Consider the following 19904-nt stretch of genomic DNA (forward strand, 5'->3'; position numbering starts at 1 on the left):
TGTGGCTGGCTTCTTTCTGCTTCCCTGATCTCTCAGTTTTTACCCCAATATTTGACTCCTGGTTTTTTTTATTAATAAGACTCTCCTGGAAAGCATGCTGTGTGTCTTAGCATCCTGACACCCACAGTCTCTGGTCCACAGCTACTATGTGTGACCGCCTCGGACACTGTTGCTGTTTCTTCTGTATGCTGGTGATCTCTGAGTGCAAGCCTCTATCTGACTGAGCAGGATATCTAGAAATCTCAAGGACATGAATGAAGGATGTCTTTATTCATAAATAATTTTTTTTTCTCTCAAGAAGCTTATGTGATTGAAAACATTTTTTTCTGTCTTCTAGGGCTCAGAGTCAATATAGGAACCCCTAATTCAGACATATGATAATATGTCTAACTGTCGTCTGTCTATCATCTATCTGTCCTCCTGCCCCCTGACCCATGGCTCTTCTTATCACCTTGGTTCTGATACTGGCTCTTTCTGCAGCACAGTGCATTCTTCTCCCCATCTAGGTGCTAGAACTGAGGGACTAATTGTGCCATTTTCAGCAGCATGGCTAGTGAATGTTGGAACTTTACAGATTTTTTTTTTAAATAAATGTCTCTGTCTTTTGCCTGTATGTATGCCTGTGTACCACATGCATACAGTGCCCATGAAGGCCAGAGGAAGGTGTCAGATTCCTTGGAACTGGAGTTACAGACCATTTTGAGCCAACGTGTAGGAACTGGAATTTGAACCTGGGTCCTTGTCAAGAGCATTGAATGTTCTTAACCACTGAGCAACCCTCTCCAGCCCAACTGTTGGAACTTTATTAAGTTCACAAGCCCTGTGATTTTTTTTTGTGGTATGGGTTTGCAGAACATGAGAATTTTAATGACGTGAGCTGTGGTTTTCAAGAGCAATGACAGAAAATGCAGAAGATGCAACTGTGTGGTTTAAAAGAACTCCTGGCTGGAGGTCCTGAACCTGCCCTGGGTGCAAATCCACACTCTGCTAACTTCCTGCTGGGAGATGGAGACACATTTCTTTCATGTGCTGAGACTCCATTTTCCTTTGTGTGTATTTATAGTCATATATTGAGTCCCCCAATATATTGTGCACCCTAGTAAAGCTTATCTGAAGATCAGAGGAAAAAAAACAGCCATTGTATTAAACATAGAAATCAGGCAATGGTAACACATGCCTTTAATCCTAGCATTCGGGAGGCAGAGGTCCATCTGGATCTTTCTGAGTTCAAAGCCACACTGGGACCAGAGTCAGGTGTGGTGGCACACGCCTTGAATTTCAGCATTAACCATGAAGGTCTGGAGGTCTGTACAGACAGACAGGAAGTGACAGAGCTGGGCAGAAAGAGGAAGTGATATAGTTGGGTGGAGAGGAGAAGTGAGATGGCAGGGACAGAAAGGATATAGGTATTAGTATACAGGAAGTAGCTCTCTCTTGGCTGAGGATTTCCTAGTGATAAGAATGTAGCTGGCTTCTTTCTGCTTCCCTGATCTCTCAGTTTTTACCCCAATATTTGACTCCTGTTTTTTTTTTTTTATTAATAAGACTGTTTAGCAATTCATCTTGCATGTATCTTCCTTATAGAATGCTTTCTTTTTCCTAGGGGTTCCTGTAATAGACAAAGGTCTTTGGGGCTAAGTACTGTCCATCAAACTCACTGTGGAGAAACACTGGAAATGTAAAGTGAGGTACACAGAATCCTCTAGGAACTCACCTGGCCTCCTGGCCACAGCTCACACCTTGACCACTTTCTGCAAAGCTCTCAGATGGAGTTTCTTCCTGAAGCAGATCATCATGAAACCAGAATCCATGGTGTTGCACTTACCCATTCTCCATTTGCCTCGGACAATGCCAGAAACAGCAGAGCAGAGATAAACAGAGCTAAGAGTGCACAAACTTTCTATATACTCTGTTTCTTTAAGTGTGTCCCAGTGACCCTTGTGTGTGGACACAGGAAGGCTACTGATCTCCTGTCTTAGTATATTCTGGGATTTTAGCAAACAGATTAAACTGAGGTGGGGTTTTGTTTTTAATCAGTGGTGTTTTGTTACAACTAATTTCAGTATCCAAATCATTTCCAACATAACAGGAAGGTCAAAATAGGAAACAGTGGTAGAAAGGGCTTGGGAGGTGATGGATGCTCATGGTAGTCATCCTTGTGCATTGTGGCAAATGTCCTATGTTTTCAGCTTCATGTTCTCTTGAACTAGAGAATGAGACAGCAGCCCTGAAGGCAGAAAGCCCTGAAGACAGCACAGGCTGCTGGCTGAAGGCCAAGGTGGCTGTGTTCTCATCATAGAGGATGCTCTCCCACAGCCTCCCACTGCTAAGCATCTGCAGCTCCCTGGGATGTCATGAGATAGCACAATACATATATGACAGGTTGGGAAAGCATGAGCTCTCTTCATCCAGCCCAAGCACAATTCCAATCATTGGAAATTCTGGTCCATCAGAATCTTGGCATTTTGAAAGACCCTTAACTCCTAACATCACCCTTAGTTTGGCCAGTGGTGCTCATGAGAACTGACCTTCTTTGATTTTGAATGCTTCTGTAAAGGTCCAGGTTGACTGATGAGTAGTTTATGAGAAGCTTTTGTGGTCCATCCATATGTTCTATTCTGGGCTCCGCCACCCACTGTCAGTAGTGAAACTCTCTATTCCCATGAGGACATAGAGGAACACAAACAGCTAGCTTTGTGGTAGCATCAGGATGTGCTGCCTAGCACATCAACTTAACCTTAGGGTGCTGAAGAATTCCTTGATTAAGAAGCAGAAGCAATGGGACCCCTGTAGCTGGACATTCACTGCCAATAGACCCTCTGTTACACACAGGTGGCCTCTTGCAGCATTCTGAAGGCACCCTCCCCTTGGGCCCCAGCTGTGAGCCTGATAGCTACTTTCCTAGTTATCCCTCTTGACATGGCTAGCACGCAATTTCTAAAGTACTCCCTGAGTCTAGGATGACTCTTAGACTATGAAGAACTTAGGCATCTTATTTAATTAGCGTATTCAAATTCTGAAGTTCTCTGGGCCACAAAAGTGTTAGTAATTATAGTGGGAAATTAATCCAACCAAAGAGGTAGACATAGGGAGAGACTGAGCCTCCCTTTCAGAGCTTTAGTCTTCACAACACACTGCATTCAATTATCCACAAAGCAATTTCAAATTTTTAAAGTTTCTGTCTCAAAGCCGACAATGGATCCATAAAAGAAAAAAATGTTTTCCTAAAGTAGGCCACCTATGGAAATCAGCACAGACCCCCTAAGCTCAGGGACTTTTGAAGAAATTAGGCCAGGCTCAAGCAAACTCTGGCTACGGGAATGTCAGGGGTAAGTTGACTCTGGAAACACCCTGCTCCACCCCAGTGAGGTCAAAGCTTCTGCCGAGAGTCTCCAACAGTAGGTGCCACCTTCAGATTTCCTGTGTCTGATGCAGTTGTCAATGTTCGAAATAAGAACAAGGTAGGTCTTGTGTGTTTTCTTTTTTAAAGAAGTGGTAAAGAGAGCATAGTCTTGAAACTCAGGCATGTGGGTCACATTTTCTGGGTGAGTTCTTCCTCTCCCAACTTAGCTCAGAGACCTACACCCTTGTAGGAATGGTTTCCAAGGCAAACAGAGAAGCCCATCATCCTCCAGTGCCCAGGGATCCTTTCTGCTGTGTAGTTCCTATGATCCTTTTTCCTCATAGGGAAGTCAAGGTACAGTGTGTGTAAGGAGATGACTAAAGATTGAACTCAGATCAGGGAGCCTTTGGAGACTCCCGCTTCTCTCTGTTTTATTATGGCTGGTTCAGTTGTTATGTTTGCTTGTTTGGTTCTGGCTTCTTTGTTTCTTGATGCCACAGGTGGCACAGCTAGGATGAAGAGAACAGCAACACTCATCCTGAATCCAAACACAAACCCCTGCATTTGTGATGAAGGATACCTGTGAGCTCCTCAGGTGCCAAGAGTTCTACTGAGTGGTGATATTCCTTCCCTGCAGAGGCACAAGAGTGGCGTCTGCTATGGCAAGGGATTCAGCCTGGGCTCAAGGAGCCAGGCCACCTGTTTGAGGAAAAAGTATTGGCTCCTTAGCTGTCATCTTACTTCACTTCTCATCTTCATCATGATCCTGCAAAGATGCTCTTATTCTTACACTATAGAAAGTAAGTAAGGATATTGTGATGGTTTGAAGGAAAATGTCCCCCAAAGGGAGCAGCATTATTAGGAGGTGTGGCCTTGTTTCAGTAGGTGTGGTCTTATTAAAGGAAGAGTGTCACTGTGGGGGTAGGCTTTGAGGTCTCTTATGCTCAAGCTACTCCAGTGAGATAGATAGATCACTTCCTGTCATGTTTGCCTGCATGATGCCATGTCCCACCATGATGATAATGGACTGACCTCTGATGCTGCCACCTCAATTAAATGATTTCCTTTATAAGAGTTGCCATAGTCAGGGTGTCTTTACACAGCAATAGAACACTGATTAAGACAGACATGGAGTCCACCTGCAGAAATGGCTTAAGGTAATATGCCTTTCTAGGGGTGGTTCCTTAGCCAAGGGAGTGGCCATTATGACTCCACAAAGGCTAGAGATTATATTCTCCTAATCAGGAGTATTTTTTTCTTTTATTCTAATAGTCAAATTCTGTGATACTTAGATTTGGAACTTCAGTATAGGAATGGGATGAGAGAGAGAGAGAGAGAGAGAGAGAGAGAGAGAGAGAGAGAGAGAGGCAGAGAGAGAAAGAGAGGAAGAGAGAGACAGACAGTGAGACAGATAGAGAGAAACAGAGATACAGAGAGAGAAAAAGAGACAGACAGTGAGACAGATAGAGAAACAGAGAGACAAAGAGATACAGAGAGAGAGAGAGAGAGAGAGAGAGAGAGAGAGAGAGAGAGAGAGACTGTGTCTATAGCTTCAATGTGCTCATATGTGATGTTCTGAGGTAATGGCCAATGGCTGATGGGTCTCAAGGAAGACAGAGAGAGCTGTAGACGTCCAGACAAAGCTATAGAGGACCACATGGAGTTATGCCCTGACCTTCATGCCCTTTTATTGCAATTTTAATTATGACAGGAGTTACTCTCTTCTTGAGCTACCTAGAGCTATCTCCAGAGCTCAGGTCATCAAATATGGTAAGGCTGAAGGAGAGTACAAGCACTCTGAAGTGCCAGTTGAAGTCTGGTATGTGTGACCCCAGTCCCTGGACTGAGCGACAGTGGGTGCCCATAGGGTAGAGATGTTGTGAGAATAGCCCACACTGGCTCTGGGCTTCTGAGTCCTCTTGCTCTAGTGTACCCTGAGCCTGGCTTCTCTGCTTTTCTTGAAGGGTCATCTGTGACACAGCACCAGTGACATCAGTATGTCAGCTTCACAGCCCAGCTCTGCCCTTGCTACTGGATTTGTTCAGCTCAGGACAAGCAAGGAAGTACCAGCTATATGCACCAGACAGGGCTTTGCCAATTCTAAATCCTCACAAGATCCAAGCAGTGGCCATAGGATCAATCTCTCTCTCTCTCTCTCTCTCTCTCTCTCTCTCTCTCTCTCTCTCTCTCTCTCTTAGCTTAGAAGTGACAAGACAGACCCAAAGAGGGAACCTCAGTCCCCAAGCATCACCTGGTAAGAGTACCCTCAAGTACTTGTAACCTCAACCACAAGTGCGCATATAGAGGAGGGTTGAGAGCTGGGTCTACTTTTGTCCAGCACAATGGAATGAGAGATTGATTGAGGCCTCACCTCTTAAGATTACACATGTTGAAATATGCTCCTCTCAAGAGGTGGTGAGAAGGTGCAGATACTCACAGACAGTACATCTCCCTTTAATTCTCTTCTTGTCCTTGTCAGTAGTCACTGTACAAAACTGAATAAATTATTATCAGTAGGATGCTCAGGATTTCAAATGGCTTCCTTCTAGTTGTGAAGTGGCCTTCAACTATCCTTGAGGCATAAATTTTAAAAAGTCAAGTGTCTGTGTAAGATAACATAAGAAGTGTGGTAGTTTTAAAATCCGCATATACTGGGTTTGAGCCCTGAGAGGATGGATGATGGACTCACCAACCCCAGCAGCAGACAGCTTTGCTTTCTTCTACCCCACCCCCAACCAAATAATGTGTAGAAGTTTGTGGAGGCCATCACAAGATGGAGTCCTTGTAGAAACCATTCTTAGTTCTTGGGGAATTGAGAGTGAGATCTCTGGTCCCTAGTGCTTACCTTTGCTGACGCAACACCCTTTATCCAAGCTGCTCCCTCCACTTGAGTACCACATATCCACTTAGCATGAGGTATCCTTCCCTGAATGGGTTTTCTTGTCTCCACCACGGGGCTTCTTGCATTCATCCCACGTGTCCATACAAGCTGCTTCCATAGTCATGAAGGTCGCAGGAAAACAAGCCAGCACCATTTTCAGAAGTCTGTCAATGCACTATAAATATTGATTGCAGGTGCTCCTCCCATGTTTGGTTTAAATCACTCAGTAGTGCTCTACCAGCAATAATTAAAACAACAGCAGCAACAACAACAGGAGTGAAGAGTTACTACTTTTAAAAGCCCCTTTCCATTCATTTCCTCATTAGCGTCCATGCATAGATTTTATAGCCTGTTAACATAAAGAAACAACACGGCAATGCACATTAAGCAAATAAAGATGAGCTGTAAAGAGCAGAAGCTGTGCTGAAATGCACTCCTGCCACGCTCAGGTGTGTTTCTTTACCGGGTGTGGAAGTGGATTCCGAAGTCGAAGGCGAGGGACCCCTCTGCAATGCTAGAAGCAAACAGGAAGACTACCACTTACATTCACTTCCGTGGAAGCAATTAGAAAAAACAACGGAACTTCCCTGGTATCATCCCATGGATGGGCTGACAAGTCTGTGGAGGAGAAGGATGTGCGGATTTACGCTTTCATTGGAAAGGCACCTGGTAACAGCTTTCTGCCTGTGACAGTCAAGTGGTCAGCTCCCTCCTGGCAGGATCAGGCTGCACTTCCACCTCTGCAGAGAGAGAGATGCACAGAGAGCTGTGTCCAGCCCTCCTGCATGCCGTAACCCCTGAGAACTGCTCTTCAGGGTTTGCTGCTTGTCGCTTCCGGAGCCGGAAGCAGCGCTCGCTACCGCTGTCTCATGGTGGATCCATGAGGTGTTCCGCGAAATGGAGCTTTATTGTTTTTTTTTTGTTTGTTTGTTTGTTTTGGTTTTTCGAGACACGGTTTCTCTGCGTAGCTTTGCGCCTTTCCTGGATCTCGCTCTGTAGACCAGGCTGGCCTCGAACTCACAAAGATCTGCCTGCCTCTGCTTTCCGAGTGCTGGGATTAAAGGCAGTGCGCCACCACTGCCCGTCTTGGTTTTGTTTTTTAACCCTTACACTGTCTGTGTAGTTGTGCAATGATATCAAAGGCTCAACCCATAGCTCAGACAGGGTGTATTATTGTCTATTACAAAGACCCTAAGCCCTGGAATTCGATTTAAACTCGCATGTCCCCTGGCAAGGTTCTTCCTTCTCTTATCATCTGGAGCTACTGGAAAGAGGAGCCTTCCTCACGGGAAATGAAGGAGTTGAGTGAGAGGCACCCAGGCTGTGTCCCTCACCTGAGGTCGTCTTGGATTTCAAATCTTTCTGGCCTCCTTTAGACAGATCCCACGATGATTACATAGAATAAAGATTTAAAATTACAATTATTTTGGAATAACAATAACTCATGTACAATTGCCTCCGGCTAATCGGCATACAGACCCTTACTTCCCAGGCAATTTTGGCATAGAACAAAAAGAACATAAACTCCAGTGGTGCAGACCTGGCTGGGATGCAGTTTTCTCTGCCCCTCACTAGCCCTAACCCTGGTTGCTGTGCCCTTTGCTCAGAGTCTCTCCCTGCACAGCAGTTCATATACTCCTGTTTTTCTTTTTGAACAATGTCTTGAAACCTTCTAAACTCCGCTGGAGTTTCTACAGTCTGAGTCACAGATGACAAGTGGCTATCTTGTAAAGGCTTGAAATACAGATCCCAGGTAGAGAGGATGTGGTGTGGAGCAGACTTAGTGTTCTATTGCTGTGAAGAGGAGCCATAAACACGGCAACTCTTATACAAGAAAACATCTAATTGGTGCTGGCTTGCGGTTTCAGAGGCTTAGTCCCTTGTCATCATCGTGGGGGCATGGAGGCACACAGGCAGATACGGCGCTGGAGAAGTAGCTGAGAATTCTACGTCCGGATCTGCAGGCAGCAGGAAGAGAGAACACTGGACCTGGTTTGGGCTCTTGAGACTCCAAAGCCACCCCCAGTGACACACTGCAACAAGGTCACATCTTCCCTAAAAAGGCCACCCCTCCTAATCCCTCTCAAGTAGTGACATTCCTTGATAACTAAGCATCAAGCATTCAAATATATGAGCTGGGTGGGGGAGGGGTGTTCCTATCAAACCAGCAGAGGAGCTTCTCTTAACATCTGCTCAGATGACAGTCTCCCAGAGGACCAGGGGAGCCCTACCTCGTCCCATGTCCCAGTGATTAGAAGTCAGGTCTCCATGAGTATGTGCTGGGGCTGGTATTGTGTTTGCATCACTCAATTCTATCCTCGGGGATTTTTTTTTTCTTTTGCATTTTCACTTTCTGTGTTTCATTTACCTTGTCCCCAAGCTTGATTAAAACCACCCTGTGTCTGTTCCTTGGAATCCTCCCCAGCTCTCACTGAAGCTAGGCAAAACAAGAAGCACCTTTAAGAAAGGCTGTGAGCTTCTCCTAGGCATCTCCACTACAGGTCTTTACATTTCTGCATTCTAGCTTCCGTATCCTCCTGGGGCATCGGAGCCTGCATGTTAGGATGCTCTCTGACACAAAGTGAGTACCTAAGCCATTTCTCACAGGATGCATTTCAAGCTTCCAAAGAACCTTTGAACACTGGGGTGATTTCAGGATACGTTTGCAAAAAACGCTCACACACACAGCATGTACAAGCACACACATGCACACGCATCCTCACATGCAAGGCTTCCAAGCCCTGTCATACAGTTTGTCTCAGAGCTCTGAGTGATCGACTTAATGGAACAAAATGTCTGCGGGGGCTGCGTCTTGTCTGTAGACAACCTCCAAGATACAATTTCCCTGAGATTTTTCAAACCGTCTGGCATCTGCAGACTTCAAAACCACTTATAGATATTATAAAACCCACTCTGGTTGAGCCATGATGATTGCCGACATTTAGTGTCTGTCAGCCCGGGGTGGGGAGAAGGAAAGGAAGAAAGAGAGAGAGAGGAAGAGGAGGGGGAGGAGGGGGAGAGGCAAAGGCTCTGCCCCTTTAAGCACACAGCAGCTGGGGCAGTGTAGCCTGGTTCTGGGCAGGGGACCAGGCTGCAAGACTGTGTTAGGCCCCAATGCATCCTTCTGAGGCCAAGTGTTTTCCAGGCCAGAGAGTTCTCATTTCCTCCTTGACCACACTGGTTCCTGTACCTTTCACACCTGACCCCTTTGCCTTACAAATGGGAACAGTACCTGGGAACAAAGGCGGTTATGGGAAATCTAAGGCGGCATATTAATATTTCATTAGCAATTCTTTTCTCTCTGAGGCTGACTGACAGCTCCGCCGAGATAGTAGCAAAGCTGATTTTAATTATTTTTTTTTAACCTGCATCGCCGACTCTCCCTGCCTCTTCCTGCTGTGAATCAGTCTGAACGTAGTCCCTCATTATTACCATGAGCGCTCAGCAGTCTCTAATTACTCCAAAGAATTTCTTATCTTTCATTTCTAAAGCTCAGATTTTTTTTTTTTTTTAAAGAGAGGGAGAGCGCCATAATTAACTGTGCAGCTGTTGGTAGTCTGCCCAAGTCTAGAACTACAGCCATTCCCTGCCCCCCCCTCCTGTTGGCTTGGCTGTTTGGGGAGACTGGATACAAGGATGATGCCGGGGCTCTCTTCAAAGCAGAACAGCGAGCACAACACACTCCCTTTGGGAACACTCCTCAGAATCCATTTTTAATACCAAGATGATTAAGAGCAGACTGGGGGAGGCAAGACACATGCGCATACACACACACACACACACACACACACACACACACACACACACACAAAGTGCACGGACAGCAGTCTCTGAGAGGGAGCAGCCCAATGCAGGAGCTTCCCTATGTGCCCTGGCAGGCTTCCCTGCAGTCTGGCTTGCAGGGAAGGAGAGGAGGAGAGGGCAAGCCTCTGGTCCAGAGAAATCAGGAACCCCGGTGATGAGTCTCTGCTGAGCAGAATGAGTTTGGGAGGCCTCTATGGGAGGCCTGTCTCCTCTCTTTGGGAGTGCGAACACCATGCACAGAACAGCAGAGGGGCCATTTCAGATGAAGGATGAAAATCTATGATCTAAGACCCCTGGAGGCATAGAGCCCTGTCATTCTGTATGAAGAGCTCCTTTCCAGGGATTGTATTAGCTTCCTGGTATTGTGCCTTTCAAGAAGAGATAAATACAAATCGAGGGGCTTCGTGATGATGGGTCTGCTCTATATTCCCACCCCTACTCCCCGGACTGAATCAGCCTCTGGCTGTCTCTCTGGGTGTTATTGTGTTGATGAGTCTCAAACTGATTATTCCTTGGAAATAAGGACATAAATAAAAATGAAGATAGGATATACAATATGTATCTAGTAGAAATAGCATTTGCAGCCAGAATCCAAAGAGTATTCAGTTCTGTGCTTTTTTTTTTTTTGAGAGAGAGACACATTTCCAGCTGGGCACAGAGAGAGATGGGAAAAGCTCTGAGATTAAAACACAGGTTTATTTGAGACCAGCTGTTCCACGAAATGGCTCAACACCGGTAGCCCTCTCATGGGCAGAACAGGGACCTCACTTCTAATGTGGGGAGACCACCTGCGCTAATGAGCTAGGGTTTATTCAGCCCTGAATGGCTCCCAGGAGCAGTCCTTTCTGGGTCTGATGAGCTATGTGCTGAGGAATTATGATGCGGAAAGCATCCATCAGAGACTATCCAGTGCCCTCCACCTCATCTACAGCTGGATTACCAAAGCTTCAAAACACAGTCTGGGAACTAGAGATATTGCCTCCCTCTTCACGGTTTTTTAGTGAACTCTGAAGAGCAGAGAGTCCCAGACATGGCCACAGAGGCACTATGGGCCACAGCACCTCTTCACAGAGAGTGTCTCCTCCAAAGATACAAGAAGCTTCCTGCACTTATGAGCCTGGTTGGGGTCCTCACCTGGGAACATTGGTCAAGGCCATGGGTAACCAAAAGGAGGTGGGAGATGGTAGCTCAGAGCATTAGCTGTGGCACTAACTCATGGAACTGATAGCTTTAGAACAGTGGTTCTCAATCTGGGGGTCAAATGACCTTTTCACAGGGATTACACAGCAGATATTTACATTATGATTCATAAGAGTAGCAACGATACAGTTATGAAATAGCAATGAAAATAACTTTATGGTTGGTGGTCATCACACCATGAGGAACTGTATTAAAGGGTCACAGCACTAGGAAGGTTCTTCCCAGTGATGATGCCCTCAGTGAGAATGGATGTAACCGCACTGGGACCTGAGAATAGGAAAGAACAGCAGCAATTTCATTTTTTAAAATGATAAGTTAATACAGTTGCACAAATATAGCTTTTGCTTTGAACTTGCATATAGGCAAAAGCAAATTTGCTGTGGAACAAAACAAAACAAAATCCACCCCCTTACTCTCGGCACCCAGGGCATTGCCATTTAAAGGAGAACATATAATTGCTGTTATCTATTCCCTAGTCCACTGAATTATTATTAATGAGGATGCCGTGGCTTGACTGGAGCATCATGCCTACAAATACCAGTTTTGATTTGAATTAAGTATCCTGCCTGCAGGATTTCCATCAGCATACAGATTCCACAATGGCTGTAAAATAAATAAATAAATAAATAAATAAATAAATAAATAAATAAATAAATAAATAAATAAAAGATGGCAGGGTCTGCGGGGAGGCCCTTTCGTGCATTCCCGCTGTGATTTAAAGCAGGAGGCTCAGAGCCAAGGCTGATGAGTCAGCATGGGGAGTGGAAAGGCACCAAGCTCTGGTTTCTCCACATGCAGAATGAGATTGATTTTCACTGGCAGCCATTGCCCCTAAAAGGATGTTGGAGGATGAAAGCAGGAGTGTCTTCTAGGAGCTCTGCTCTGCTCTAAGAGGGTAAGGGAAAAAAAAAAAACCGTCTCCTGGGTCTAGCAGCTATTACACACACAAAAGATAATAATAGCAACCATTATGTGTGTGACTTTCATATGTTTGCCTAGCATAGCTTCCAAGGCATATACCATGTGTAATATACTCATATTTTAACATAATAGAGCTCTGCTTTACAAGGAGAAATATGAGGTGGGGAGGGATGGAGTTGTTTTCAAGCTAATAGATAAAAAGCCCCCCATTGGACAGCTGGGGATCCTACTTGCAATCCTGGGCTTTCCCTCCTCTCAAAATACCTTCTCACCCAGGCCAGCTAATGGGGTTTTTGAAAGTGACTGTGTGCTATGAGCCTGGATCTCTTTAATGGATTAATCCCTTAATGGGCTCATGAGATGGTGGCATTATTGGGGTGTGATGCTTACTTGGAGACCAGGTCACCAGTGCCCTGCCCTAGAAATATATACAGTGTTCCCCGCCCTCTCCTGTTGCCATTTACTTCTTCTTGGCTGCCAGAAAATGAGCAGACCCCTTCTCCACAAACTCCTGACACCATGAATTTCTACCTCACCTCAGCTTCAAATCCATAGGGCCAGCCAACCTCAGACCAAAGCTCTATCAGTAAAACGGTTGATGTCCAAGCACGGGGACCTGAATTCCACCCCCTAGAACCCATGTACAAAACCTCTGTGCTCACATGTGCATACATGCCCATACATGTGCATGTGCACACAAATGCAAACAATGGACCTGGCTAACCTTGGACTGAAGCTTTTGAAACTGGACTCAACGAAGCCTTTCTTGTTTTTGAATTGATCTTAGTTTGTCACAGTCATGAGAAAATAACACAGTGGGTAAATATATCTCATTTCAAGGTCACTGTTTGGTAAGGCCTTTTGCCTCTGGGAAGTTCCTAAGCAAATGTCCATGGGTCATATGAGAAGAATATTCATCTCTCTGGATGTCCCTGTCATTGGTTGGTTGTATTTCCTCACCAATTCCTGGGTGTGGAGTGGAGAAACTCCTTACAGAAGAAACAGTTTTTTGTTGTTTTTTTTTTTGAAGAGAGATAGAGGGGAGAGGGTTCAGAGGTAGAGAAAAAGGTGAGGACTTGAGTTCAGATCCCCAGCACCCCATAAAAAAGCTGGGTATGATCTGGTGAAGTTTGTAATTCCAGCACTGGGAAGAGAGACGGGTACCTGCCTGGCACCCACAGACCACCCAACCTAGCGTACTTGGTGAGCTCCAGGTCTGTGAGAGACCCTGCCTCAGAAAGCAAGGTGGGTGGTGCCCGTGAAACAATACCTGAGATTGACCTTTGACTTCTGTGTTCACACACACACACACACACACACACACACACACACACACACACACACATCTACACCAGAAAAGGAGACGAGAAAGAGACATTCTAGTTGAGAGAGCTTTCTGGGACTCTGTTGTACTGGGGAATGAGGTGGTGGTACAGTGTGGTCTTGGGAATACCCATTGCTGGTACAAGATAACTGAGGCCATTTTGCACTTCTCCCAGAGGTTGGCTCTAAGCTTCAAGGTGGCAAAGGAAACTTGTGACAGAAGTGACAGCAGAAAACCCAAACATTTGTGGCCCTTAACTGATCTCAAAGGAGAAGGCTGAATTTAATCCTGCCAGGAATTCTTTTTACTAGAGTTGGCAAGAAAGGCCATAATAGAATCAGAAGCAGCAGATACCATATTCCCTTCACTTTGATCTCTAACCCAGTGAGAACACTAAGATGCACATCCCTACCACACTGGGATGTGTGATAGGCTCTGTGTTCTCTGGTGTTTGTGGTACCACAGCCTCTTACAAAGCAGTGATGTGACTTAGCTTATGAAGTGCCTGTCTGCAAGCTTGAATTCCAATGCATTGAAAGCCTATTTGTAATAGTGATCTACCTTCCTAAGGGTGGGCCACCTTTCCTCAGGGGTGGTCCCTTAGCTGGGCCATTGAACTGCCCAACTGGATTAACTCAAGCTATGGAGATTGGAAGAATAAGTATCCCTTTAATGAGATCGTGTACCTCTCCTTGCCAGGATTCTCTACCTTCAGTGCAGTCCACAGGAGCAGCTGTTGTGCCCATCATGCTGATAGATGTTTGGGAGGTTTAGGAGGTGTGGCCTTTCTAGAAATGTGTCACTTACCCGGTGCACTCTCTCTCTCTCTCTCTCTCTCTCTCTCTCTCTCTCTCTCTCTCCTCTCCTCTCTCTCCCTCCCTCTCTCCCTCTCTCTTTCCCTCCCTCTCTCCCTCTCTCCCTCTTTTTCGATGGGCCTTAGCTTCACCCTGCCTGCTTCCACTCTGCCTTCCTGGACTCTAACCCTCCGAACCATAAGCCCAAATTAACCTTTTCCTACATAATTTCCCCTGGTCATGATATATTATCACAATGATAGATACGTAACTAATGCAGTTGCCATGAAGTTCTGTTGGGTTTGGCCATTTTTCTGAGTCCTCATTTAACTTTTCCTTTTTCCCCCCTTCTGTCTTCTTCTGGGTTCTGGCAAGAACCTAAGTGTATCTTTTCTGTCTTTCTGACACTCTGGACTTCTTCTTTCATGAAGCCCTCCATCCCACTTATAGTCATGGGCTTGTTTGTCAGCCATGTGACTGCCCTCCACGCCTAACTCAGATGACATGGCTTTCTCTCTCTTTCTCTCTTCTCTCTCTCTCTCTCTCTCTCTCTCCCTCCCTCCCTCCCTCCTGTAACACAAATTGCTAAATGATCTTTTAATAAAACACCCAAAGCTAGATATTGGAGTAAATGCTGAAAGATCAGAGAGACAAAGGAACTAGCCACTGCCACCTCTTACCTCTAGGACTCCTCAGCCTGAAAAGGCTTCAGTTCCTGTCTTTTCATACCTTATATACCTTTCTCTGTCCAGCTATCACTTCCTTCCTAGTGCTGGGATTAAAGGCATGTGTGCTTCCCAAATACTGGTAGCAAAGGCATGAGGTCTCAAGTGCTGGGATTAAAGGTGTGTGCCACCACTGCCTGGCTCTGTTTCTCTCCTAGACTGGATCAATCTCATGTAGTCCAGGGTGGCTTTGAACTCAGAGAAATCCAAATGCATCTCTGTTTCCTGAGTGCTAGGATTAAAGGTGTGTGCCACCACTGCCTGGCCTCTATGTTTAATCTAGCAGCTTGTTCTGTTCTCTGATCTTTAGGCAAATTTTATTAGGGTACACAATATATCACCTTTCTCTCTCTCTCTCTCTCTCTCTCTCTCTCTCTCTCTCTCTCTCCCAACTATGAATATATAACAAACTTTTCTTTCAAAGTTAAAAAAAAAGCCAATTTATCATTAAGAATACTGAAGTAATGAGATTAAATGTAATTCAGTGAGAGAGAAAACCTGGGTACCAAAGACTTTAGCTTTGGGTGCTAGCAAGATACAGACAAGAGCTGTGTAGAGGTAATCCTCCATAGTTTCCACAGGCATTTTTATGAGTCATTAAACCTCTGTTCTCTCTCTCTCTCTCTCTCTCTCTCTCTCTCTCTCTCTCTCTCTCTCTCTCTCTCTCTCTCTCTCTCCTTTCTTTCTCTCTTTCTCTCTTTTCTCCTCTTAGATACAGCACTAGGAATTTGAATATGACTAATCTAGAAGAAGCCATTCCTTCCTCCAGTTATTCAAACTCTAAATAATGTGTCTGAGAACCCTTGACTGCACCCAGCCTGCCAGCTTTGGAGTCTCCACGTCTTCTCAGGTGGTCACCACCAAAGGGAAGGCTAAATGTAGCTGGGGACTTGTTGGCTCTGCTGCAGCTGGGCTTTGCTGTCTCATGGACAGGAAATATGTCAACATTTCTTGAAACATTGCACCTGGGATAAGGAATCCAGCTGCCCGCACTTAAAGTCTCAACAGGAATTAAGTGCGTGAAACGATATAATAACACAAATTTCAATTGGTATCAACCCTTTTCAACACCAAATCTTACAGTCTGAATATTCTCCAGTGCTGAAAGACAGGGAAAGAGAGGAAGAGCAAACGATTTGAGAAATGAGGCAAAGCAAGCCAAATGTTCACAGAACTGTGAAGCTCTGGGCTGGAAGTGAGTCTGCACATTAGCCAGTTTCAAAATATGGATTAGAGACCAGCTTCAGAACAGCCAAGCCTTGGGCACCCCCTCCCCCAAGCTTTCCTGGATCGATATAGAGTCAACAGATCTAGGGTGGGTCTCAGAAGTCTGCCTTGTAAACACACCCACACTATTTTCACTCATCTGCCTCTCTCCTGTGGTAGGATTCTTTGAAACCCCATGTCCAGGTGAGAGGCCCCATCATAGTGAGGGAAATTGACCTTGGAAAAGTTCATCAAGTGACATTGGTTGTGAGCATGGGCAGTGGCACTGGACTTGTGTTTCCAAAAGAGTTACTAATATTCACCCTGAGCCCCAGTGGCTCTGAGTGCGAGGACTCACTGGCTTGCCATGCTGTATCAGCATGCAGCATGGGGTTTGATAAGTGGGGATGTAGATTGGAATGCACTTTTCATCCCAGGCCAAAGCTGTGCAACAGGAATGATGTAATGTGGAGTTTAGCACACCATATGTAAGGCCGTAAGTGCCCAAGGCAGCTGCTCTGTAGTTCATTCTGGTCTTTCAATCGAGGTGGGGCTGCTGATAGGTAAGCAAGACTCTGACGCACAAAAGAACGAGTAACCTCTTTTTATCTTTGGAATAAAGATAACAGAGAGCCAATCTTCGAGGATTTGTAGTTCATATAGTCTTTTTTTTTCTAGTATAAAGCTACAGCTAAAAGCAGTACAGTGGCTGGGGAGTTGTCTAGTGGGAAAGGGCTCCGAGAGCAAAGACAGGAGCCTACGCAGAAAGCAGTGGGCTCCAGAGTCACTGAGAGACACTGTCTCAAAGGAATAAGGTAGATACAGGAAAACACTGACATCCACATGTCCTTGTTTGGCCTTCACACACATACAACACACACACACACACACACACACACACACACACACACACACACCACACCATACCTAGACAAGCATATCAAAACCAAGATGATGTTAAAACCAAGAGACCAAGAGGAGACGATGTACAGACTTTATGATACCTTCAATGACACAGTCTGTCCTGGGCTCAGGCTGGGTACACTATCCTTATTTCTCTGAGGAAAGATACTCATCCACACATTCCCTACACACGACTAACAAAAGAGAAAAAAAAATCACAAGAGTCAACTCACTCAGCCATTCACCATTCCTCTCCCTCCCAGGGGTACACTCCTGGCCTAGGATGTGGTTTTGGGTTTGGTTCGTTGTTTTTCTTTCTTTCTTTCTTTCTTTTTTCTCTTTGGTTTTTCGAGACAGGGTTTCTCTGTGTAGCTTTGCGCCTTTCCTGGAATTCACTCTGTAGCCCAGGCTGGCCTCGAACTCACAGAGATCCGCCTGGCTCTGCCTCCCGAGTGCTGGGATTAAAGGCGTGCGCCACCACCGCCCGGCGGTTCATTGTTTTTCTATCTCAGCCTTTCACTTGCACATATGCAACTAATTGCTTCTTTTCCTTTTTTATTGGTGTGTGTGCATGTGTGTTGGCACATGTGTGTGTATGCATTTGAAAGTCACAGGTCATTCTTCAGGTACCATCCACCTTGTTTTCTGAGACAGTCTTTTACTGGAGCAGAACCTACCAAGCAGGCAGGGCCACGCTAACTGTCATGGAAGCGTTGGGATATCTACCTTCTCCTGCCTCTCCAGAGCTGGGATTACAGACACATGCCATGCCACATGGGTTCTGCTGACAAAACTCAGATTCTCTTGCCTGCAAGGCAAGCGCTTCCCCCACTGTACCATCTTCTCCTTCCCCCTTTCCCCCTTTACATATCGGTGTTACCATGCCTCAACTCCAGGCCTTTTCTGCCTTTGAGTCTTTCATGATTATGTCTCCCTCACCCCCAACCCCTAGACTTCAATGACAATGCATAGCCTCTTGGTCCCTAAATTAAAATTTCCAACATGGTCTTTACTTTGAAATTCAGATGAAGAAACCCATAAATTGCTGAAATGTCTGAAGAAGATCTGAACTCAGCCCTTGTCTTCTTTCTTCCCTATAAGACAGACAGCTCCAATGAGAGCTTGAATCATCACTCACATGCTATCCCTTTATTTCATCCCCTTACCTGGGCATGCCTAATATAACCCCGATATCCCATAGTCTCCCCTTCCAAATGTCTTTTAAACCACAGCCTTCTAGGCCTCTTGTTTAGGTTTATTTTCATCCAGAGCCCTAGGCTTCCTTCAAACCCACCCCTGGGAAGCAACTGATAGCTGTGATAAGAGAAAAGAACATTCAATACATTGTTCTTCTTTTATTCTAATTTATACATGACTTTTTTCCCTAACAGTCAAGCACAAATAAGTAAAAATGACACAGCTTTCTCCTCAACCACCCAGACTTCCCCAGCAGACCATTAAGTACAAATGTGAATTCTCACATACTTGAAACACATGGACTACCTAGCATACACTTCTGTCATACCTGCATGGATGACTAGATTATCTTACGGTCCTCTCAATGCAAACATGTTTGCCCTAGAAGACACAGCAGTCATGGCATCCAAAAAGGTGAGATCCTTTGATCAAGGGTGTTTTTTAGAGTAATTTTGAACAGATAAACCATTTGTGTTCAGTTTGTGTTTTCACCCCAGTGTATAGGAGCCTCATACCTGATGGATTCTCCAAGTTAAACTGTGAGATACAAAAATGTAGAAAGTATGACTTCTTAGATGGTGTGATGGGGAAGCCATTTCTTTGAGAGTTCCTGCACCTCAGCATCAGTAGACACATTGGTCTCTGCAAAATAGGCTGAGGTCTAGCCAGCCTTCATTCAGGACTTCAGGATGTCCAAAGAAGTCTTGTTTAAGAGTCTTCTAATATATCCACCCATAACGTGACACTCCAGGTGGCTAGGTCTCTGCTGTTCCCCCTCAGTGGATCCCACCCATTCCGAGGAGGATTCCTGCACTCTTCACACCTTCACAAAGGAATGTCAAATGCAGTTATCTTCATCCGGAGGCCTAGGCTTCCTTTAGACCCTTGACTGGGAAGCAACTCACAGCTCTGATCCACCCCGTTGCCTTCTTGATCGGAACCATCTTTCTGGAGCTCCTTTATCCAGACACAATCACATGTTCTTCAAGTCCACTCACTATAAATCTATGAAGTTGTGTAGCTTATAGAGGAATATGTGCAAACATACACAACGACATTCCGAGAATTCTCCTCTCCATTGCGCATGTGCGCTCTCCTCCGTGAACACACATTTCTTAGGTGGACTCACTTAGAAGCTCAACTCAAGCCTGTCTCCATTTGAAAATCCAGCCTTTTTCAATCTTACTCATCCCCTTTTGACTTTCGGGACCCTGTCCAAAGCTTCAAAGCACCCTGAGCTCACTGTCTTTACAATCCTCAGTATCCCGATCGGCCATCTCGTCGTCTGCTGAGAGGACCTCGGGACGCTCCGCAGGTAGACACTCACCTCGCTTTGTGTGCCAGAGACCTTGTATGTGTGCAGCACATGGCGCTGTTCTGCCAGACATAGGAGGAAGAATCCGGATAAAGGCCACAGAGAAGCAGCCGTGGGTACATCAGTGCCACTTCTTTCTATTACCTGGGTGGACAGTCGGGGAGCACCAAGCCACATTTAGTCCACTCCTACTCAGACAGGAATTCATGGCCACCTCCTGCTCAGCACAAACAAGCTGGCACTCTCAGCATGAAAGCTGTCTAGGAAATTTTAAGTAATAGTGTGGTGTGG

Source organism: Peromyscus leucopus, chromosome 22, assembly GCF_004664715.2.
Source record: "Peromyscus leucopus breed LL Stock chromosome 22, UCI_PerLeu_2.1, whole genome shotgun sequence".
In the NCBI taxonomy this organism is placed as follows: domain Eukaryota; kingdom Metazoa; phylum Chordata; class Mammalia; order Rodentia; family Cricetidae; genus Peromyscus; species Peromyscus leucopus.